Here is a 16,874-nt window from a genome sequence, read left to right on the forward strand (position 1 = left end):
ATGACAGGCTTTGGAAAGCTATAGCACATGTCAGGCTATAGATCCTGGGTAATGCCTAAGTAGGAACCCCTGTCTGCAAGACAGCAAAGAAGGGTTGTAGTAGTATCTCCCATAGAATAAGTAAAAATATAGATAAGAGGCATGTACAACTAGGATCCAACTACCTAAAAAAAGTGATCCATTCTTGGAAGAAATGAAAGGAAAGGAAGGAAGATGAGAGGTTTTGGATAACTGTACAGCATTCCAGGTTGCAGGCAGTTGAAAAACCTATGCAGGACAACAAGGGGGTGTCACCTGTTGTATGCAAAGCAACACACCTTGCAGAAAACAAATGCAGGGACAAGCTCACTTTTAGATCCTAGAATAAACCTTTGCCCTGTGAAAGAAAGAAATGGAGTGGTTGGCATAGAGCTAGCTAGTAAGAGGATCATAACAAGTAGGCAGCCAAGTCACTACAGGAACAGAAGACAGCTGAAAACAATTTAACTCCGAACAGAAGTTAATAAAGAAAGCTGTCCCAAATTAACTTCCATACTCCCTTAATAGACAGGTGGTTCAAAGTTAAGTTTCTGGTTGTGGGAAGGCACACTGAAATAAGCACATTAAAAACAGAACCCAAAACCATATCCTAGGACAGTATCGGTGAGACAAGTGGAACTGGAAACATGTTTCCAGGCTCTTATGGGGTAAGAGTGGTGTCCCTTCACTACATACATAGATATAAATATTTCAAGTACAGACATTAATGCCCTTATAGCCTTCCAATATACCAAGAAAGTTGTTCCCATAAGTGTCCAGGCTGTTCTTAAAAATATCTAAATAGTACTTGCTTTAATGTAATTTGGTAGTCTATTCCATGCATCATCTCCTCTCTCAGACAGCCAATTAGTATATTTCTTATTCATACAGAATCTTCGACATAGGTTGATAATTCCCTACTTCTTTTTGATAACGCCAAACATTTCCAAAGATAGTTATCTCTAAATGCCCAACATACCTGAATAAGATCTCCTTTTAAATATCTATATGATACACAGTACAAGTTCAGACATTTTAGTCATTCATAATAACTTAAATTTTCATATCCATGGATGACATTGGTATATTTCTGCTGTACTCGTTCCAGTTTACTCATGCTTATTTTTTTACTAGGTTTCCATATTGTTATTCCATACTCAAGTTTGGGTCTAAAGTAGTTAACAAACAATGATTTAATAATTTCTGATTTCCTAGATTTTATAAAACCTTTTATACAACCTACAGTTCTATAACTATCATTAATCAATCAGTTGATAAGATCAGAAAACCTCAAAGATGGATCTACCCATATACCCAGATCCTTAACTGAATCAACAGATTCAATCACTGTGTGCTGTGTTAAACATTCAAATTTCAATTTATGTCTCCCAAACTTCATATGCTTAGTTTTTCATGTAGTTATCAGCATATTATCCTCCTGTGCCCAAATGGCCAATTTAGTCAAGTTATTTTGCAGACATGCCCGATGTAATCAGTTTACCTAATTTCAGGTAATCTGCATACAGACTGTAGAACATCTCAGATGAAAATAGTAGGTCTGAAACTTACAATCTAAACAAGTATGGGCCTAGGACACAGTCCTGTAGAACACTCTGACTGTAACCAGGATTTTCGCCTGTCCAATTGCTGAATGAGACTTCCCATGTCCTATCTGTAACCCTCGCAGCAATCCATGTTTCCAAGGGTACATCAATACATAGTTGTTCTAATTTACTGATCAAAGTTTTGTGTATGACACTGTCAAATGATGAAGTAAAATCTATATAAATTATATCACAGCACAATTTGTCATTCATAGCTTTTACTATATTGTCATTAACTAATAATATTTCCTTAAACTATTATAACACAATTTCTGGGTCAAGAAAAGACGTAGTAATGTCATTCCCAGAAAAAATTCTTTTGAGGTCAGGATCGGGGAATGTTGGCTATGATCAAAAAGCCTCAAATGGCGCTGATGTGCACAACTTAAAGAAGTCACTTGGGCATCCAAAAGCTTGGCACCAATAAAGTTGCAATACTTATTAGCTTACCTCTGAAGTTGGCTTGGTGCCCACAGCCTGACTGAAGTGACTCCGTTAGACAGACAGACCCCTCAGATGCCAAGATATTAGACACTCTAAATCAGCACTGAAAATAAGTGTTGCTAGGCTAACCAAGGACTAGCAAATCATGGTCAAGGAAAAGCATACATTTGAACCTGGAGTCAAAGTCAAAGCATATGAAAGGATCAACATCAAGAATCTTGACTTCAACCATGATATGGACAAAATGGCCAAAGAAGTTTCCTCCATCTGACCATGGTACAAAAGTCAAAACAGGGTAGTAGGCAGCCCCTGACAGGCTCAATGCCAAAAGATGATAACATTCACAGAAGCCAGACAAGACTGATGAGAGAGTCCTAACAAAAATGTTCCATTCAACTTGGAACAAGGATATCAATGTCTCAAGATGTGTAAAACCAAACACATACCAGTGTCATCATTTGTACACTTCTCTGGGTTGGTCAAAAAGTAAACCAAGATATGATCATAACTGAAATTAGAGCCTGAACTGGGCTGGTGAGAGGTTTCAACAGTGAACTAGTTCCATTCCCTTCTGAACCAAACACCAACACAATGAGCCCAGAGCAAGTCATACATAAATAAGCATCAACCTTAGCAGACTTAGCAATGTTAAGGAGATATTTCTTAAGAATGAAACCATTTTAGGGGAGAAAACGCTGGTCTGTTCTTAAACAATACAAGTGCAGCCCAAAAACCAGACCACAACATTACTACAAATGGTTATATTACCAATTATTGACACTATTAAAAATGCCTATTAATTCTGCACTGGGAGTAACAGGGTTGATGGGTTATCCTTACACTGGTACTTTTGCTTTGGTGTCTTCACAGGCAATGTTTTATCCTGCTCCACCAAAGTAGAAATTTCACTCCCTGATGTTGGAGAGGGATCCAACTCTGACCATGATGGAAGAGAACTGCTGGGAAGGACAGGAGTACAGTGTCACTTTAGGACACATGGAGTGACAACAGATCTCCTACCCAGGCCATGAACACAAAATATGTGCTTGTGGACACCACCCCAGATGTAAACAAATGTGAAGGGCAGGGTGGTTTGAATACATTCAATCAATGCAGTGCATCACCCCATGTCGCCCAGGAATTGATGTCTGCCTCAAATTCAACAGGGCATTGGGGTGGCCACATGGGAGTGACTATTGGGGCCCACAGATGGCACTGGTACTGTTCTCCCTCAGAATTTGCTGTCAATGGGTGCAATCCAGCAAATGTGCAGAGCCACAGTGGAGGCACATGCTATCAACACCTCAGTCTTTGTGGATATGTATCTGTCCTGTAAGCGAAGAATATTTGACTGGATTGATCACCTTGTGGTGTATGGCAGGTCTTCATGTGCCATCATATCACATACTAAGCATGTTTTATGAAGCCACACCACCTTTTCCTCTACTAAAGGTGGCAATCACGGATTTGGATGGCCAAGGTCATGGTCATGGTCATGCAGTGACACAACTTCAACAGTGACAATGAGTGTGGAGCTGCATATGGGCAGGAGAGGGTGCCCCTAAGCCATGTCTGGTACTAAGTGCTGATTTTGGCTACGCAGCACACCTAGATCTAGCCACGGCTGTATCACTACCGTAACACGTTTGGGAGAGGCAACTACCATGGATGGCCACCCAGATGGAATGCCTATACATGTTCCATGCATGTCTTGGACCTGTCTGTTAGACTAAGCAGCAATGCTGCAACTACAGTTGAGGCTGGTTTCCAGTATATCTACACATACATACCACTACAGCCCCCATAGCCAAACACATTCACCCAGTGAAAGTGGGCCCAACCAAAGCACTCTGGAGTACTCCACTCTGGTCCTGCCTCTGACACACTGTGCACTTGGTTATCTTCAGTTTATGCAGCACCCACAAATTTCCCTGTGGGAACCATTACCCTCACACATTCCCTCCCCTGCCTATGCACATGATGATTACTCTACCCTGCCCTTTGTTCTTTGTTACTTGGATTGCCTATGTCTGAAGGACAGTGAAGCCAATCTAGTCTGGTATTAGATTTGAATGCAGCACATATTACAACAGCATACATGCTTTAATATGGGCCAAAGCTATCTGCCAGCCACTGCCTCTTTACCAGTGCAACAGCATCCTGTGCATGCCTCCATCTAGCATGTTCATTCCTTGCTGGATCCTCCAACAACACCACTGCCTTGTGCACTGGGAGATGTTCCTCCTGCATATGCCCCCCTTCTGCAACTGTTTATTCAGTAAGATGCTGTGTAATACTGCACTTAATAAGAATACCTTAGCATAGATCCCAGGGTCAAACATCCAGGCAATGAATGAATGCCTTTAGCAGCTGAACGCACACACTCCACTATGATCTGTGTTTGTGACAGAACACAGACGTACCCATTGTCTGTCGCAGCTGGTGAATTTCAGGCAGATGTCATCAACCAGGGCAATAGGGCATACCTGGGATCTCCAATAAGATGCACCAAGGGAAAAGTCACCCCTCACAAACTTAATAACAACTGTGCTATGCATACAAGTCACAGTACTGCCATGGGAGACCTACAGACACACAGTAGATACCACCCTCTGCATTACAAAGCACCTGGTAGTTGATGGATGATAACCTTTATGGTTCAAATACCTTCTTCCCATCCCATATAGTGGGGTCTTTATTTGAAAGCTGGTGAAATATATGGCTCCCAGCACTTTACGGAAGTAGGCTATATCACAGAAATGGCTCATGGTGTTGTTTCTCTCCCCTGTGGTACATATAAGCTCCCAAACATGCTGCAGCAAGGTATTAAGAAATGGATGGAATATTATCAAAGCAGACCCTAGCATACCCTCAGCCTTGTTGATCACTGCCACAACACTATAGATATTATATGTAAAGCCATACATACCTTAGTATCCACTGGGATAAGTAAACCATGAGAATGTTGATGTTTTTGAAGGCCAAGACATGCTGTGTGTGATCAGAAAACATTATGCCTCTAAGAGTGATAAACTCCAGCCACAATAACAGCCTGTTGCATATACAAGTGCACAAAAGTTATAGAAACCCTTAGCATTATTTCCTTGACTCTCCTGCATGCAGTCATTGACAGTAGTGATTTTGCATCACATCACACTCTTTATGCATTCCTGTACTGTGCTGCCATCTTATTTTGTCTTATTTGCATACACTGAGCCACTTATTTTAATACTATTGCTTATTACTGTGTCATTATACAGCCATGCTCTGCGAGATGCTACGCTGCACAGTCTCCTACGCTCATGCTCAGTGTATTTCTGAATTGTAAACACCCTAGGCATGGTCACTTGTCATGCACAATTGCCAAATGAAATGTGGCAAGTGTTTCTGACTCTCACTGATGAAAAGGAGGGCACACATCTGCGCAATTTCCAAAGATGGAAAAATGCATTTCTGATCCCAAAAAGCATTCAGGCACTGCGCACATCCAATAAAATTCCATTAAGACACATCCAGTAAAATTCCAGAAAGTTTGTGATTTAAAGTGTGAACTATAATATTAATGCCTCCTAAGAATCCGAAAATTAGTAAGAAGGCATCAAAAAATAAATGCATCTGTCTGCAAGACATACACAGAAAGGTTCAGAGGAAGAAACTGATGGAAGGAGAAAGTAAAGTAAAACAGCACATTTCTAAACTTAAAATTAACAATTAAGATGTAAAAAAAAAAACAAGAGGTCAAAAGTGCTGAGAAAAACTCAGTATTCAGCAATTCCCTTGAAAGATAAAAGATCTGGAGAAGTGTACTTCCATGCAAAGAACTGTAGGAAAATGGGATTTACGTGGCCTTGAAAAGTCTTTGGTGCTGAGCTGCCCAAGCCCTGCCAGCCTCAAGTCCTAGATATACAAAAAGATGGACCAATGTTATCACATCAATAATTTACTGAAAATGTTTAACATTACAGAATTGCAATATGCAATGGAAATAAACTTCAGTGACAATTTCTGTTGGAAGCTCTGTTTTACTTACTTTCTCTTACAGACTATTATTCTAGGCTGCTTCAATTTTTGAACAAAATATTGGGTTATTAACTTAGGCTCATGCAAATCAAACACTTAAAACTGTAAAAAAAAAACACATACTGTCTCATATTAGGACTGCTTGCTTTTCTTGTTATATCACACTACATTATGTTAAACCTTATATGATTGTTTCCTCATGCCTTGTATGTATTTCACTATACTTGTCTACTTCCACAGGCTGAGAAAGCAATTGATCTCATATGATCATTGCTCTACCCTGGTTAACAAATGTAAAGTAAATAAATATAATATAGCGGTTCCACTTTAAAACATCGAAATTCTAAACCATCAAAATTCATATGGTCGAGATCATATCATCGAGTGTTTAGAACATGGATGTTGTCAAGGGGAAGAAAAAGGTAAGTAAAAAAGGAAAAAAAGCTAGTGTTTCTGCAGGGCAGCAAGGTGCCCTGCACACTGTGTCTGTGAATGTGCCATCTCTGTGATGGCACTGCAGACAGGGTAAGGAAAATCTCCCGTTTAGCACTTCTGCATATAGCGCTAAAACGGAGATTTCCCTTTACCCCACTGTAGTGCGATCTTGGAGTTGGTATATTAAAGTTGGGGGGTGCAGGGGGCGAAGCCCACCTGCATAAAATAGTATTTAGAGTTTTTTTCTTTTTTTACATTCCCTTTGAATCTTCGATGGTTTGAAACTCGATGTTCTGGTCTCGATGATCAGAATTTCGATGTTTCAAGCTTTCGATGATTCAAAGTGGAACCAATATAAGCACCCGTCTGTCACAGAATGTAATATTAAATTCAATTTTGTAAGGAAAGCCAAGTTTCTTGACATGCAGGTATGACATTAAGAACTAGGCAAATGAAGCACAGGAAATTATTACTTCCAATGTGAAAATGTAATACTTAATTGAAAACTTCTGTGAGTATGTGTATGTGAGTGTATACATATATGTACACACACACACATATATATATATACATATATAAACATATGTACACACACATATATATACGTGTTTATGTGTGTGTGTGTGTGTATATATATATATATGTATGTATATGTATGTGAGTGTATACATATATGTACACACACACACATATATATATATATATATATATATATATATATATAAACATATGTATACACATATACATTTATATATATATATATATATACACACACACACACACACACACACACACACACACACACACACACACACCTATACATATACATTGTGAAGAAAATGAAAACACTGTCATCTGTGTTAGCATGTCTGGCAGGAGATTTATGTACATTCTCAAATTAATTTGTATTGCATGCCGGCATGTCTAATTGCGAACATGTAAATAATTTTTTTAAGTGTTTAGTATCTCCCTGTTTATGCAGAGTGTTTAAGAATCTGTCAGTGTTTTGATACATTTCTAACTCTATGTTTGTCACGGAGATTCTAAAGTACAAACTGTCTATGGAGAATCAGCTGAACAGTAGATGATGTCATTAGAATGTTCTTGGTTGCTAGGTGATTATTTGAACAGGTGACTGACAGGAAAAGAACGTTTTCAAACAGCTGTTATGTTTTAAATAAGACAGTTGAGACTGTTAAGCTGAGCAGTTTGTGAAGTGCAGCAGTTAATTAAGACTGGCAGTTAGTAGAGATTTGCAATCAGTTACACCGCTGTGCAGAGATACACAAGAAGGAATTCACCAAAATACTGTACGCCTGCCTCTGCCTTGCTGTTACATTTTAGCTTAGTTCAAGGCAGTATTCTCTAGTAAGATTACACAAGTTTAATTATGTAGATAAAGTTTTTCTAAAATGATGGACTTCTATCCTATAGTTTAATTTTATATTACATTTAACTGAATTCTAGTGTTTATTGAAAATTACTGATTTACATTCTTGCAATCATTTTACTTATCATTAAATATTTTTCATTACTTTACATTGTGGGTGGACAATCAGTGTGTCCTTTAGAGATTAGAGAGTGTTTGTACCTGTTTGATACTCCCCAGGTCACATCAAATGCCTGGGTGCTTCTGTTCATAGCTATAATTTATTCTGATATTTAATTTTTAATAACTGATCAGCCTTTGAAGGGCATATAGACCGGTCTGACTCCGGTGGCAGTGTTTACCATCTGTACTGGGGAGGGGACACAGCTCTGTGTCAGGCATGTGTGACATTTGAATTTATTTTGAGTGTGAGTGAGTCAGAGGTCTTAAACTGGAACACATTGTTCTGAAGTGTATAATAAGGGATTACATTTGGGGTGGACAGAGGTTTATAGTCCATTCCAAGGAAACAGAGCATGTTCCTGTTGTGTTCTTAATGGAAATTGTGGAATTTTACTCTTGTGTGCTCTGTGCCCTGGCGTTATCCGTGACACTCCCACACTGGAGTCAGTGGTGGGGATTGAGGCTCCTTACTTCCTGACACGGGTTTTAAGTGGGGGATGTCACATACACACACACACACACACACACACACACACACACACACACACACACACACACACACGTGTGTGTACATATGTCTATATGGATTCCTATCAGATCGCTGAATGCTCATTTGACCGAAACTCATTTCACCGAGACCAAATGACTGAAAACTCATTTCGCCGAAAGCTCATTTCACCGAAAATAGTACAGGCAGTGTATATGCCCTTTTCCCACTGTAGTGCGACCCTGGAGTTAGAATATATAAGTAGGGGGGTGTGGGGGGTGTATCTCCCCCACCTAATGTTGTTAAAAACTACCAACTTACCTAGTTAATAGGAACTGGAAAGTATAAACTAAGCTAGGTGGGGGGCTATGCCCCCCACACCCCCCCTACTTATATTTTCTAACTCCAGGGTCGCACTGCACTGGGGAAAAGGGCATATACACTGCCTGTACTATTTTCAGTGAAATGAGTCTTGGTCAAATGAGCTTTCGGCGAAATGAGTTTTCAGTCATTTGGTTTCGGTGAAATGAGTTTTGGTCAAATGAGCATTTGGCGATCTGATAGGAATCCGTTTATATATATGTGCACATATATATATATATATATATATATATATATATATATATGTATATATACATACACTCACACACACACACTCACAGACGTTTTCATTTAAGTATTACATTTTCATATTGGAAGTAATAATAATTTCCTGTGCTTCATTTGCCTAGTTCTTAATATGTATGTATATATAACACACGCATGCATATATGCACATGAGTCTGCACATATACATGCATGCATGCATGTTATTTTTTTGGTCAAAATAGTCTTTGGTCTTGCCTGGCCCTATCCATCCATCCAGCACTCCTTTTTCCCAGTTTTGCACATGGGTTCTGGGTGTCACTTCAACACTGGCAATCATCTAGAACTAATGTTCAAACCGCCAGGTGGCCAGGCCTATCATGGTTGTTCTTGCATGCATGCATGTTATTTTTTTGGTCAAAATAGTCTTTGGTCTTGCCTGGCCCTATCCATCCATCCAGCACTCCTTTTTCCCAGTTTTGCACATGGGTTCTGGGTGTCACTTCAACACTGGCAATCATCTAGAACTAATGTTCAAACCGCCAGGTGGCCAGGCCTATCATGGTTGTTCTTTCATACTACACATACACACACACTGCCAATTTTGCGTGTCCATATAAAATGCCTGACTGTGTCCTGAATGAACTGTGACAGACAAATTAAACTAATTGAAATTGGTATCAGTCCAGACACCAGCCCCTGGTATAAAAACTCTCTCACTGACAAACACTTTAGAGTTAAAACAGGATCCTCTCAATCAGAATCTACCATTCTATCACTAAAGGTGTACAGCAAGGATCCATTCCTGCCCCCCCCCTTCTCCTTATTCATTAACAAGCTTCCTTGTGACCACCCCCATCTCACATTTATCTTCTATGCTGATGACATGGTAGTTTACCAATCAGGTCACTCTCACACCAACATTAAATGTCAACTCCAGTCAGACTTACATGAGCTCCACCAATGACTTATAAACTATACACTACTACTCAACACCACCAAGACCAAAGCTATGCTTTTTGGAACGCCAAAAAATAAACCAAGCAGTGACTATGCAACTATATTTGACCTAGACAACCATTCTGTGGAGACAATTTCCACTTTCAAATATCTAAGACTATGGCTTGATCGATCACTTAATTTCAATTTCCACATAGACAAACAGAGCCTAAATAAACTCCCTCCTCTTCTGGACCAAAAAGATCTCCCCCTTCTATCTCAAACAGCTAGAACAGCTAATGGCAAATAAGTTCTCCTTTCTCAACTTAAATATGGGTTCCCAGTTTTTGCTTCTACCTCCAAGAAAAACACTACCACATTACAGACTATCTCAAACAGCATCTGCCAATTCATTACAAACTCACCTCTCTCTGAACATCACTGTATCACCCTAGAAAAAGTCAAATGGCTGCCTATAAAACAAAGATCTAAGCTACTTTTACAATCCCAACTCTACAAATTACTCAAACCTCGTACATTTACTCCCTCTGCAGCTAGACTTTATAAAAAAAACTCCTCATACAACCTGAGACACTACTCACATACCACATCATCTCTCATACCCCTAAAAACAGACTCCACATCATTACAAATGCTTTCTCCTCTCACACGCCTACTCTTTGGCAAGCTCTCCCCATTGAAACTAAGGAAATCAACACTTACTCCAAATTCAGAATGCAACTCAAAAAGCACTTCATCCAAGCCAAATGCTCCTGCTTCGACACAGGACATATCACCTAACCTACCCCCTTTCCAGGTCTATTTTCCTCTGTTGAGATACACTGAAGATTGACCCACTTTAGAAACGAATGCATATATTGTATATTACACTCTGCTTGATTGTACATTGCACTGTGCTTGTTCACTGGAATGTATATTACACAGATATTTTTCTATATAATTAGGCTGAACTACTTTGTTATTGCTTGCATTTCTGTATTTTTTGTTTGTGAAATGTTTTTTATTTTGTCTGGCTTGAAACTGAAATTGGTCAGTATACTGATCAGTGCACTACCCTGGTAAGCAAAAATAAATAACTAAATAAATACACAATAACAGCAAGGGTGCTGTAGGAACCAGATCAGAGGGAGATGAAAGTGATGCCACTGAAGGCTCACCCATCATAGGGGAGGATGGAGGAGGGTTGGCTCACTACACTAGCAACAACTGAAGGAAAGTGTATCACCTTCAGCAATAAGCCCTGCATGCCCTTGTTGCTCATCAACAGACTCTGTATATGCTGTAGCATGTACTCACCTTCTTAAGGGCAGCATTTAAGGAACACAGAAGTTACTGATGGATGACAGACTCAGGACAGTCCACAGGACCAGAAGACTGTCTCACTTCCCAGCATCAAAGTCCTGCTTGCAAGGGGAACAAATGGGCTGATTATGCTGTACAGCCACTGAATGAAAGGGATGTCTAGCTCTTATCCTCACCAGTGAAGCCTGAAATTGCTGTGATGGAGGAACAAATGTGGGCCAACTACTTGAAGAAATGTAAGCCATTGGATCGATCCTGAAGACACCGAGACACACACAAAAATGTAATGTAAGGTATGCACCTTGCAGATAAAAATAGACTTACTTTCCTGCAAATGCAAGAACATTGCAGATACATAGCCTGGGGTGGGGAGGCAAAATGAGCTCTCTTATTTATTGCAAAATGTAAGTTATGCATTTATCACACATTAGATTTAGCTGGTCCCAGTCAAAGCACTGGAAACTGGTGTGATGGTCACCTCTGGTACCTTTTCCACAGCAACTTCTCCTTGCAAGCTCAAGCTTCTCTCCATTCCATAACCACCTGCTCCTGAGAGACAGACTTCACTGCAAGTAATTAAATTTGCAAGCATGTACATTACAAAATACAGCATAAGTACAGAGTGAAGCCACTCAAAAAGGTGGGATAGCAGGCAAGAATGTTATGGAAGGAAAGGGGGTCTTCTCTCGAAGTGATGCCATGGCAGGGGGAATTACATCAGGTGTGGCCAGAAGGCAGCTATAGGAATGACCATTTCCTTGCCTTTTTTGGCTTTCTGGAGGAATCTGGTTATGAGTGGGCATGAGGAAATACACAAAGGTGACCTGGTGGGCCATATATGGGAGAATGCGACTCTTTGGGGATGGCCAACTTGGAGGATGATGGAAAAGAACATGTCATAATTGGTGCTTAATGGTGAAGAAAAGAGATCACACCATGGTCTTCCTCACCTCCAGAATATCATCTGAGCTACTAACTAGTTAAGAAATCTTTTGTGTGGGACCAACATCTCTCTGCTAAAACTGTCTGTGATCACGTCCCTGGTACATGCATTGCTATTAAAAAAGGATGCAATTTTACCATCCATTCCAAGACTCTCATAGTTTTTTCTGTATAGGGGGTAATATCAGGTTCCTCCCTGCTTGTTTATGTACCCCACTGTGGCTATATTGTCAGAATACATAGATAATGCACCCAGGGTAAGTAAGTTCTGAAATACTTGCAGTGCTAGAAGGACTGCTTTCATCTCATGAAGAATGACATGTGATTTATCTTCTTGCACAGTCTACATACTTGGGATTGTCCTGTCTAGGTAAATGACATTCTACCCCAATAAGGACATATCCACTGTGATCATGGCAGTGGGGACTGGCTGAACAAAAGGTGTTCTTGATGATAGATTTCATGGATTTGACCACCGTAACAGATGTTTGATGCAAAAGTTTGAAAGCTTCATTAAGCATGCCATAAACTGGATAAGTTGTTTCCTCCGATTTCTAACAGTCAATTGCAATACCCTTATATTTAGCTTGTTGTGTGGTACTCTCTGAATACCATCAGTCCTATCATCTTCAGTGCTGCAGCTGAAGTGGGTTTCTGTTTTTCTGAAAGACACACGACTTCTTGAATTATGGAAGAAAGCATGTCTGGAGGTAACTTAGCCTTCTGATTGACCATATCCAACTGGTAACTGATAAATGTCAAGACTTACATATGGTTACATGTGGGATTTTGTTACACTGATCATGATCCCCTAAAACACGCTTAGTTGAAGTAAATACTGCCTTACTGTAATATGTTTTCCATGGTGGGTGCTGCTATGAGCTAGTCATCGAGGTGGGGAAAATCTTCGCTCCTCAATAGCAGCACTCGGAACTGGTAATGACTAGCTCCCACCTGAAAGAATTTCCTGGATGGCTTCACTATTTAGATGAATAGGTATGCATTCTGGAGATCAAAGGAGCACATCCAGTCTCCTGCTTATGGACAAAGCAGGGCAGACTGACCATCCAGAATGACTCCTTCCTGACATACTGATTTAACTGGCTTAGGTCGAGGATTGGACTGATGTCCTGCATTTTTCTGGGCAAAATGAAGAATATAGAGTAAAATCTGGACCCTCTCTGGACTAGTGGAACCTCTTGGATTGCTTTATTTGTAGAAATTTATAAAATCTTTGTTGTGCCACCCTTCTCTGATAGGGCGGGACTAGTGGTGAATGTGAGGGCAGACATTTGGGCATTAAAAAAATGTTATGAAATAGCCTCTGGATATGTTCTCCCTTACTGACATGCCTTGCATGATGGCTAGCCAAGTGAGCAGATGTAGGGAAAGGCTTTCCACGATGGTTCCAGACTGGGACAGTCAGGCAACTTTTCAATGTTTACAATGATAAGATCCTTGAAAGGACTCCCAGAAACCCTGGTAGCTCAGGTCTCCTCTGCCTCTAGGGTGTCAGTTAGATGAACCCCCCCCCCCCCCGGGATCATTTGTCATACTCTTACCACTGCTGGGGCTGTTGAAATTTCTGAAATATTTGGTGCGTTTTTAGTTCCTCTGAAAGGTCTATTGCAGGGCCAAAACATAATGCCAATACCAGTGAGCATTTTACCCTCTTACTCACACTGCATCAACTTAGCTTTAAGCTTTCACCCAAGCAAGGAAGATCTGTCAAACAGAGCAGTGATGAAAACCACCTTAAAGCAGTCCACAAAATCCTTGTGGTGGTTAGGTCTGTTTCTGCACAGCAGTGCTTGAACCTGCCAGTCTAGCTGCTCCATCCACAGCATTATGAATCAAGTGCACGGTCAGCAGAGAGACAGATGTAATATTTGTCACTCATATCTCCAACTCTGATCTCAGTTTGCCCAAAGGCAACAGTTTCACAGTATCTGATGCTTTTTCACTGCCAAATCCCTCCAAAACTGAACCATACAGGCCGGGCAGTCAAATGCCCTGATTGAAAATGTTCTTGACACATAAACACGCTTTGCTTTCAAAGTCAATCCATCTGCTGGCCAAAAGAGTCTAAGCTCTTTCTCTTGTAGTGTCTCTCCTTGGAGGACTTGAGGGGAAGAACTTTTCTAATCTATCCTTGGAAAAAGGCTCCCCAGACCTCAGTAATCTCAGCCTAAGAGATCATCAATTCTGACAGAACAAGGCTGATGTATGCCCAAATGCTTTAGTCTCAATGATGCCTAGGGACAGAATTGATGGAGCCTATACCTGCTTTTGCATAGAAATTGCACTGGATCTCATCTGCACTGATATGCAGACTGAGATATTCTGGCTCAAGACTATTGGTGTCAAGTACAAAAAATCTGGCATCATAAGATGGACACCAACACTTATAGCTCACACCAAAATCTCTGGAGCCAAAAGGTCAAAAGCCAAGAGCGTCATGGTCAACCATAGTCCTGACAAGACTGGAACCCAAGTTGACAGTAGGCATTTAGAGTTAAGCCCTTCATCTCTAATGGTCTCTGGCACCATCGAGGTCAGCGCAGAGGTCTCCACTGATGCAGAGGACATTGGCACAGATGAGCAGGTATCTGCCAGCATCAGCTGCATCAGTACAGGCTGCAATACTGCTTCCAACACTACCACAGTTGAAAGAGGCTCAGAGGAAGAACAGCACTAAAGATGGTTATGGCTGTTTCTCTAGCTGCCCTAGGTACAGGGGAGCTTTATTGACCATACTGCCACTGTCCCTTCACAAATGGTAACACCATATGTTCCCAATTCAGATGAGTTGGGCACTGAAGGGATCTGTAGGTGCATAAAGATGTTGCTGATGCTAGGTACAGCAACAACAAAAATCTTGAAAGTTTGTGCTTTGAGTAGATGCTCCCAGCTCTTCTCCTCAGAGCCAAGTCAGTAGAACCTGAAAACTCATGTTTAGGAGGACAAAAATGACCTAGAAGGAGTTGCTAGTGTAGAAGGTCTTGGGCAAAAAGGAGAGGTGGAAGTCCTACACACTGTGTTAAGTGATAACTTCACCAACATAGGCATTGTCTGATTCATCTGTCCTCCTTTTCTTTTCTTCTTCTTCTATGGATAAATTGATTTCAGAGAGTGCTTTATCATTCTCTTGAGATATCTCTTTCTGGCACCTCCTACCTCAAAAGTCCTTTCAAAACCAACTTGTTTTGTTTATCCAGTAAAGTCCTAGAATTGAAGTTCTTATAAATGGTGCAATCAACATCTAAATGCCCAATTCCAAGACACACCATGCACATGTTGTAGGGATCACTGAGTGGGATTTTATGTCCACATTCCTTACATTTTTGAAAATAAGAGGCCTTCACCCCTTTTTCCATGTTTGCAGTCGATCCTGGTACTATACAACAACACTGAATAGCTATTATTCAAAAACGCTAAGCATATATGCCACAGCTGTACCAAAAACTTTCTCACACAACAAAACTGACAAACAGCAGTTGAACAGCTAATGGTAAGAAGCCACTACAATAATGAGAAGTAAAAATATAAGAAAAAAAATTAATACTTTTTTTTTTTTTGTTAAGGAGGGGCATGGGGGACATTTAGGGTGAAAAGACTGGTTATGTGATAAGGAAAAAGAAAACAAGAAACTTAGCATAACATTCTGAAGACAGCAGTTCACAGTTAGACCAGTAACAACAGAAAAACAGATAAACTTATCTACCAAAAAAAGATCAGAAACCCCTGATGAGACTGAGGTGAGTATGGAAATATTGTAGCTGAAATGGCGGCACTTAGTTGAAATTTGTCTGTCAGGAGCATGGGGTTATGGAACAGTGGAAGAGATCAAGTTTGCAAGGAGAAGTTGTTGCTGAGGAAAAGGTGTTAAAGGTGTCCAGTCCTACAGTTTCCAGGGTGTAGACAGGACCAGACTAAATTAGATTCATGGTTATCCATTGAAGGATTATTCTTCAATGGACAAAAGCACTAATGTGATTTGCTGAAAACCACATTCAGTAAACATGATTTCAAGCTTTTTTTGCAGGAAGAAAGCCCCCTGCACCCTCCCCTTGTGTGAGAGGAGATCCTCTACTAACTTATACATAGCAAGTCCATGGTCACACAACAACGGAGAAAGTGCAACATCTGTTCGCTGAAAGAGGTTTAGTGATTTGTGTTTGCATGGCTTTCCGTTGAAGCATAATCCTTTGACCAACATTCACATTCCCACTAAATCAACTGTTTCAGAGAAATCTGACCTATACATAACAGCAATATACACTACTGACACTGTGATTAAGGTACGGTAAAGATAAGCAGTGCACCATGAACTTGTAAAAGCATATGCAGGAAACATTTTTATGTACAGAAATGGGACTTTGTTTAGTGCCCGATTTTAAAATTTAACCTCTGAAATCCTCTATGCCACTAGAATCGTATTCCTTGGATGTAATGCCACAACATCCTTCAGTTATAAATGTCTGTGTATTTATAGTAAACTGTGATGTAGTAGGTTGGGCTGGTA

General features: G+C 40.3%; 1 protein-coding gene across 1 annotated transcript in view; it reads right to left on the bottom strand.

Moving 5' to 3' along the window:
• CHAMP1 (chromosome alignment maintaining phosphoprotein 1) overlaps window positions 1-16,874 on the bottom strand; it is a 107,790-nt gene that overhangs the window by 49,847 nt on the left and 41,069 nt on the right. The window lies entirely within an intron of this gene.

The sequence above is a fragment of the Protopterus annectens genome, chromosome 5.part0 (genome assembly GCF_019279795.1).
Source record: "Protopterus annectens isolate FY-2018-M chromosome 5.part0, PAN1.0, whole genome shotgun sequence".
NCBI classification, from domain to species: Eukaryota; Metazoa; Chordata; order Ceratodontiformes; family Protopteridae; genus Protopterus; species Protopterus annectens.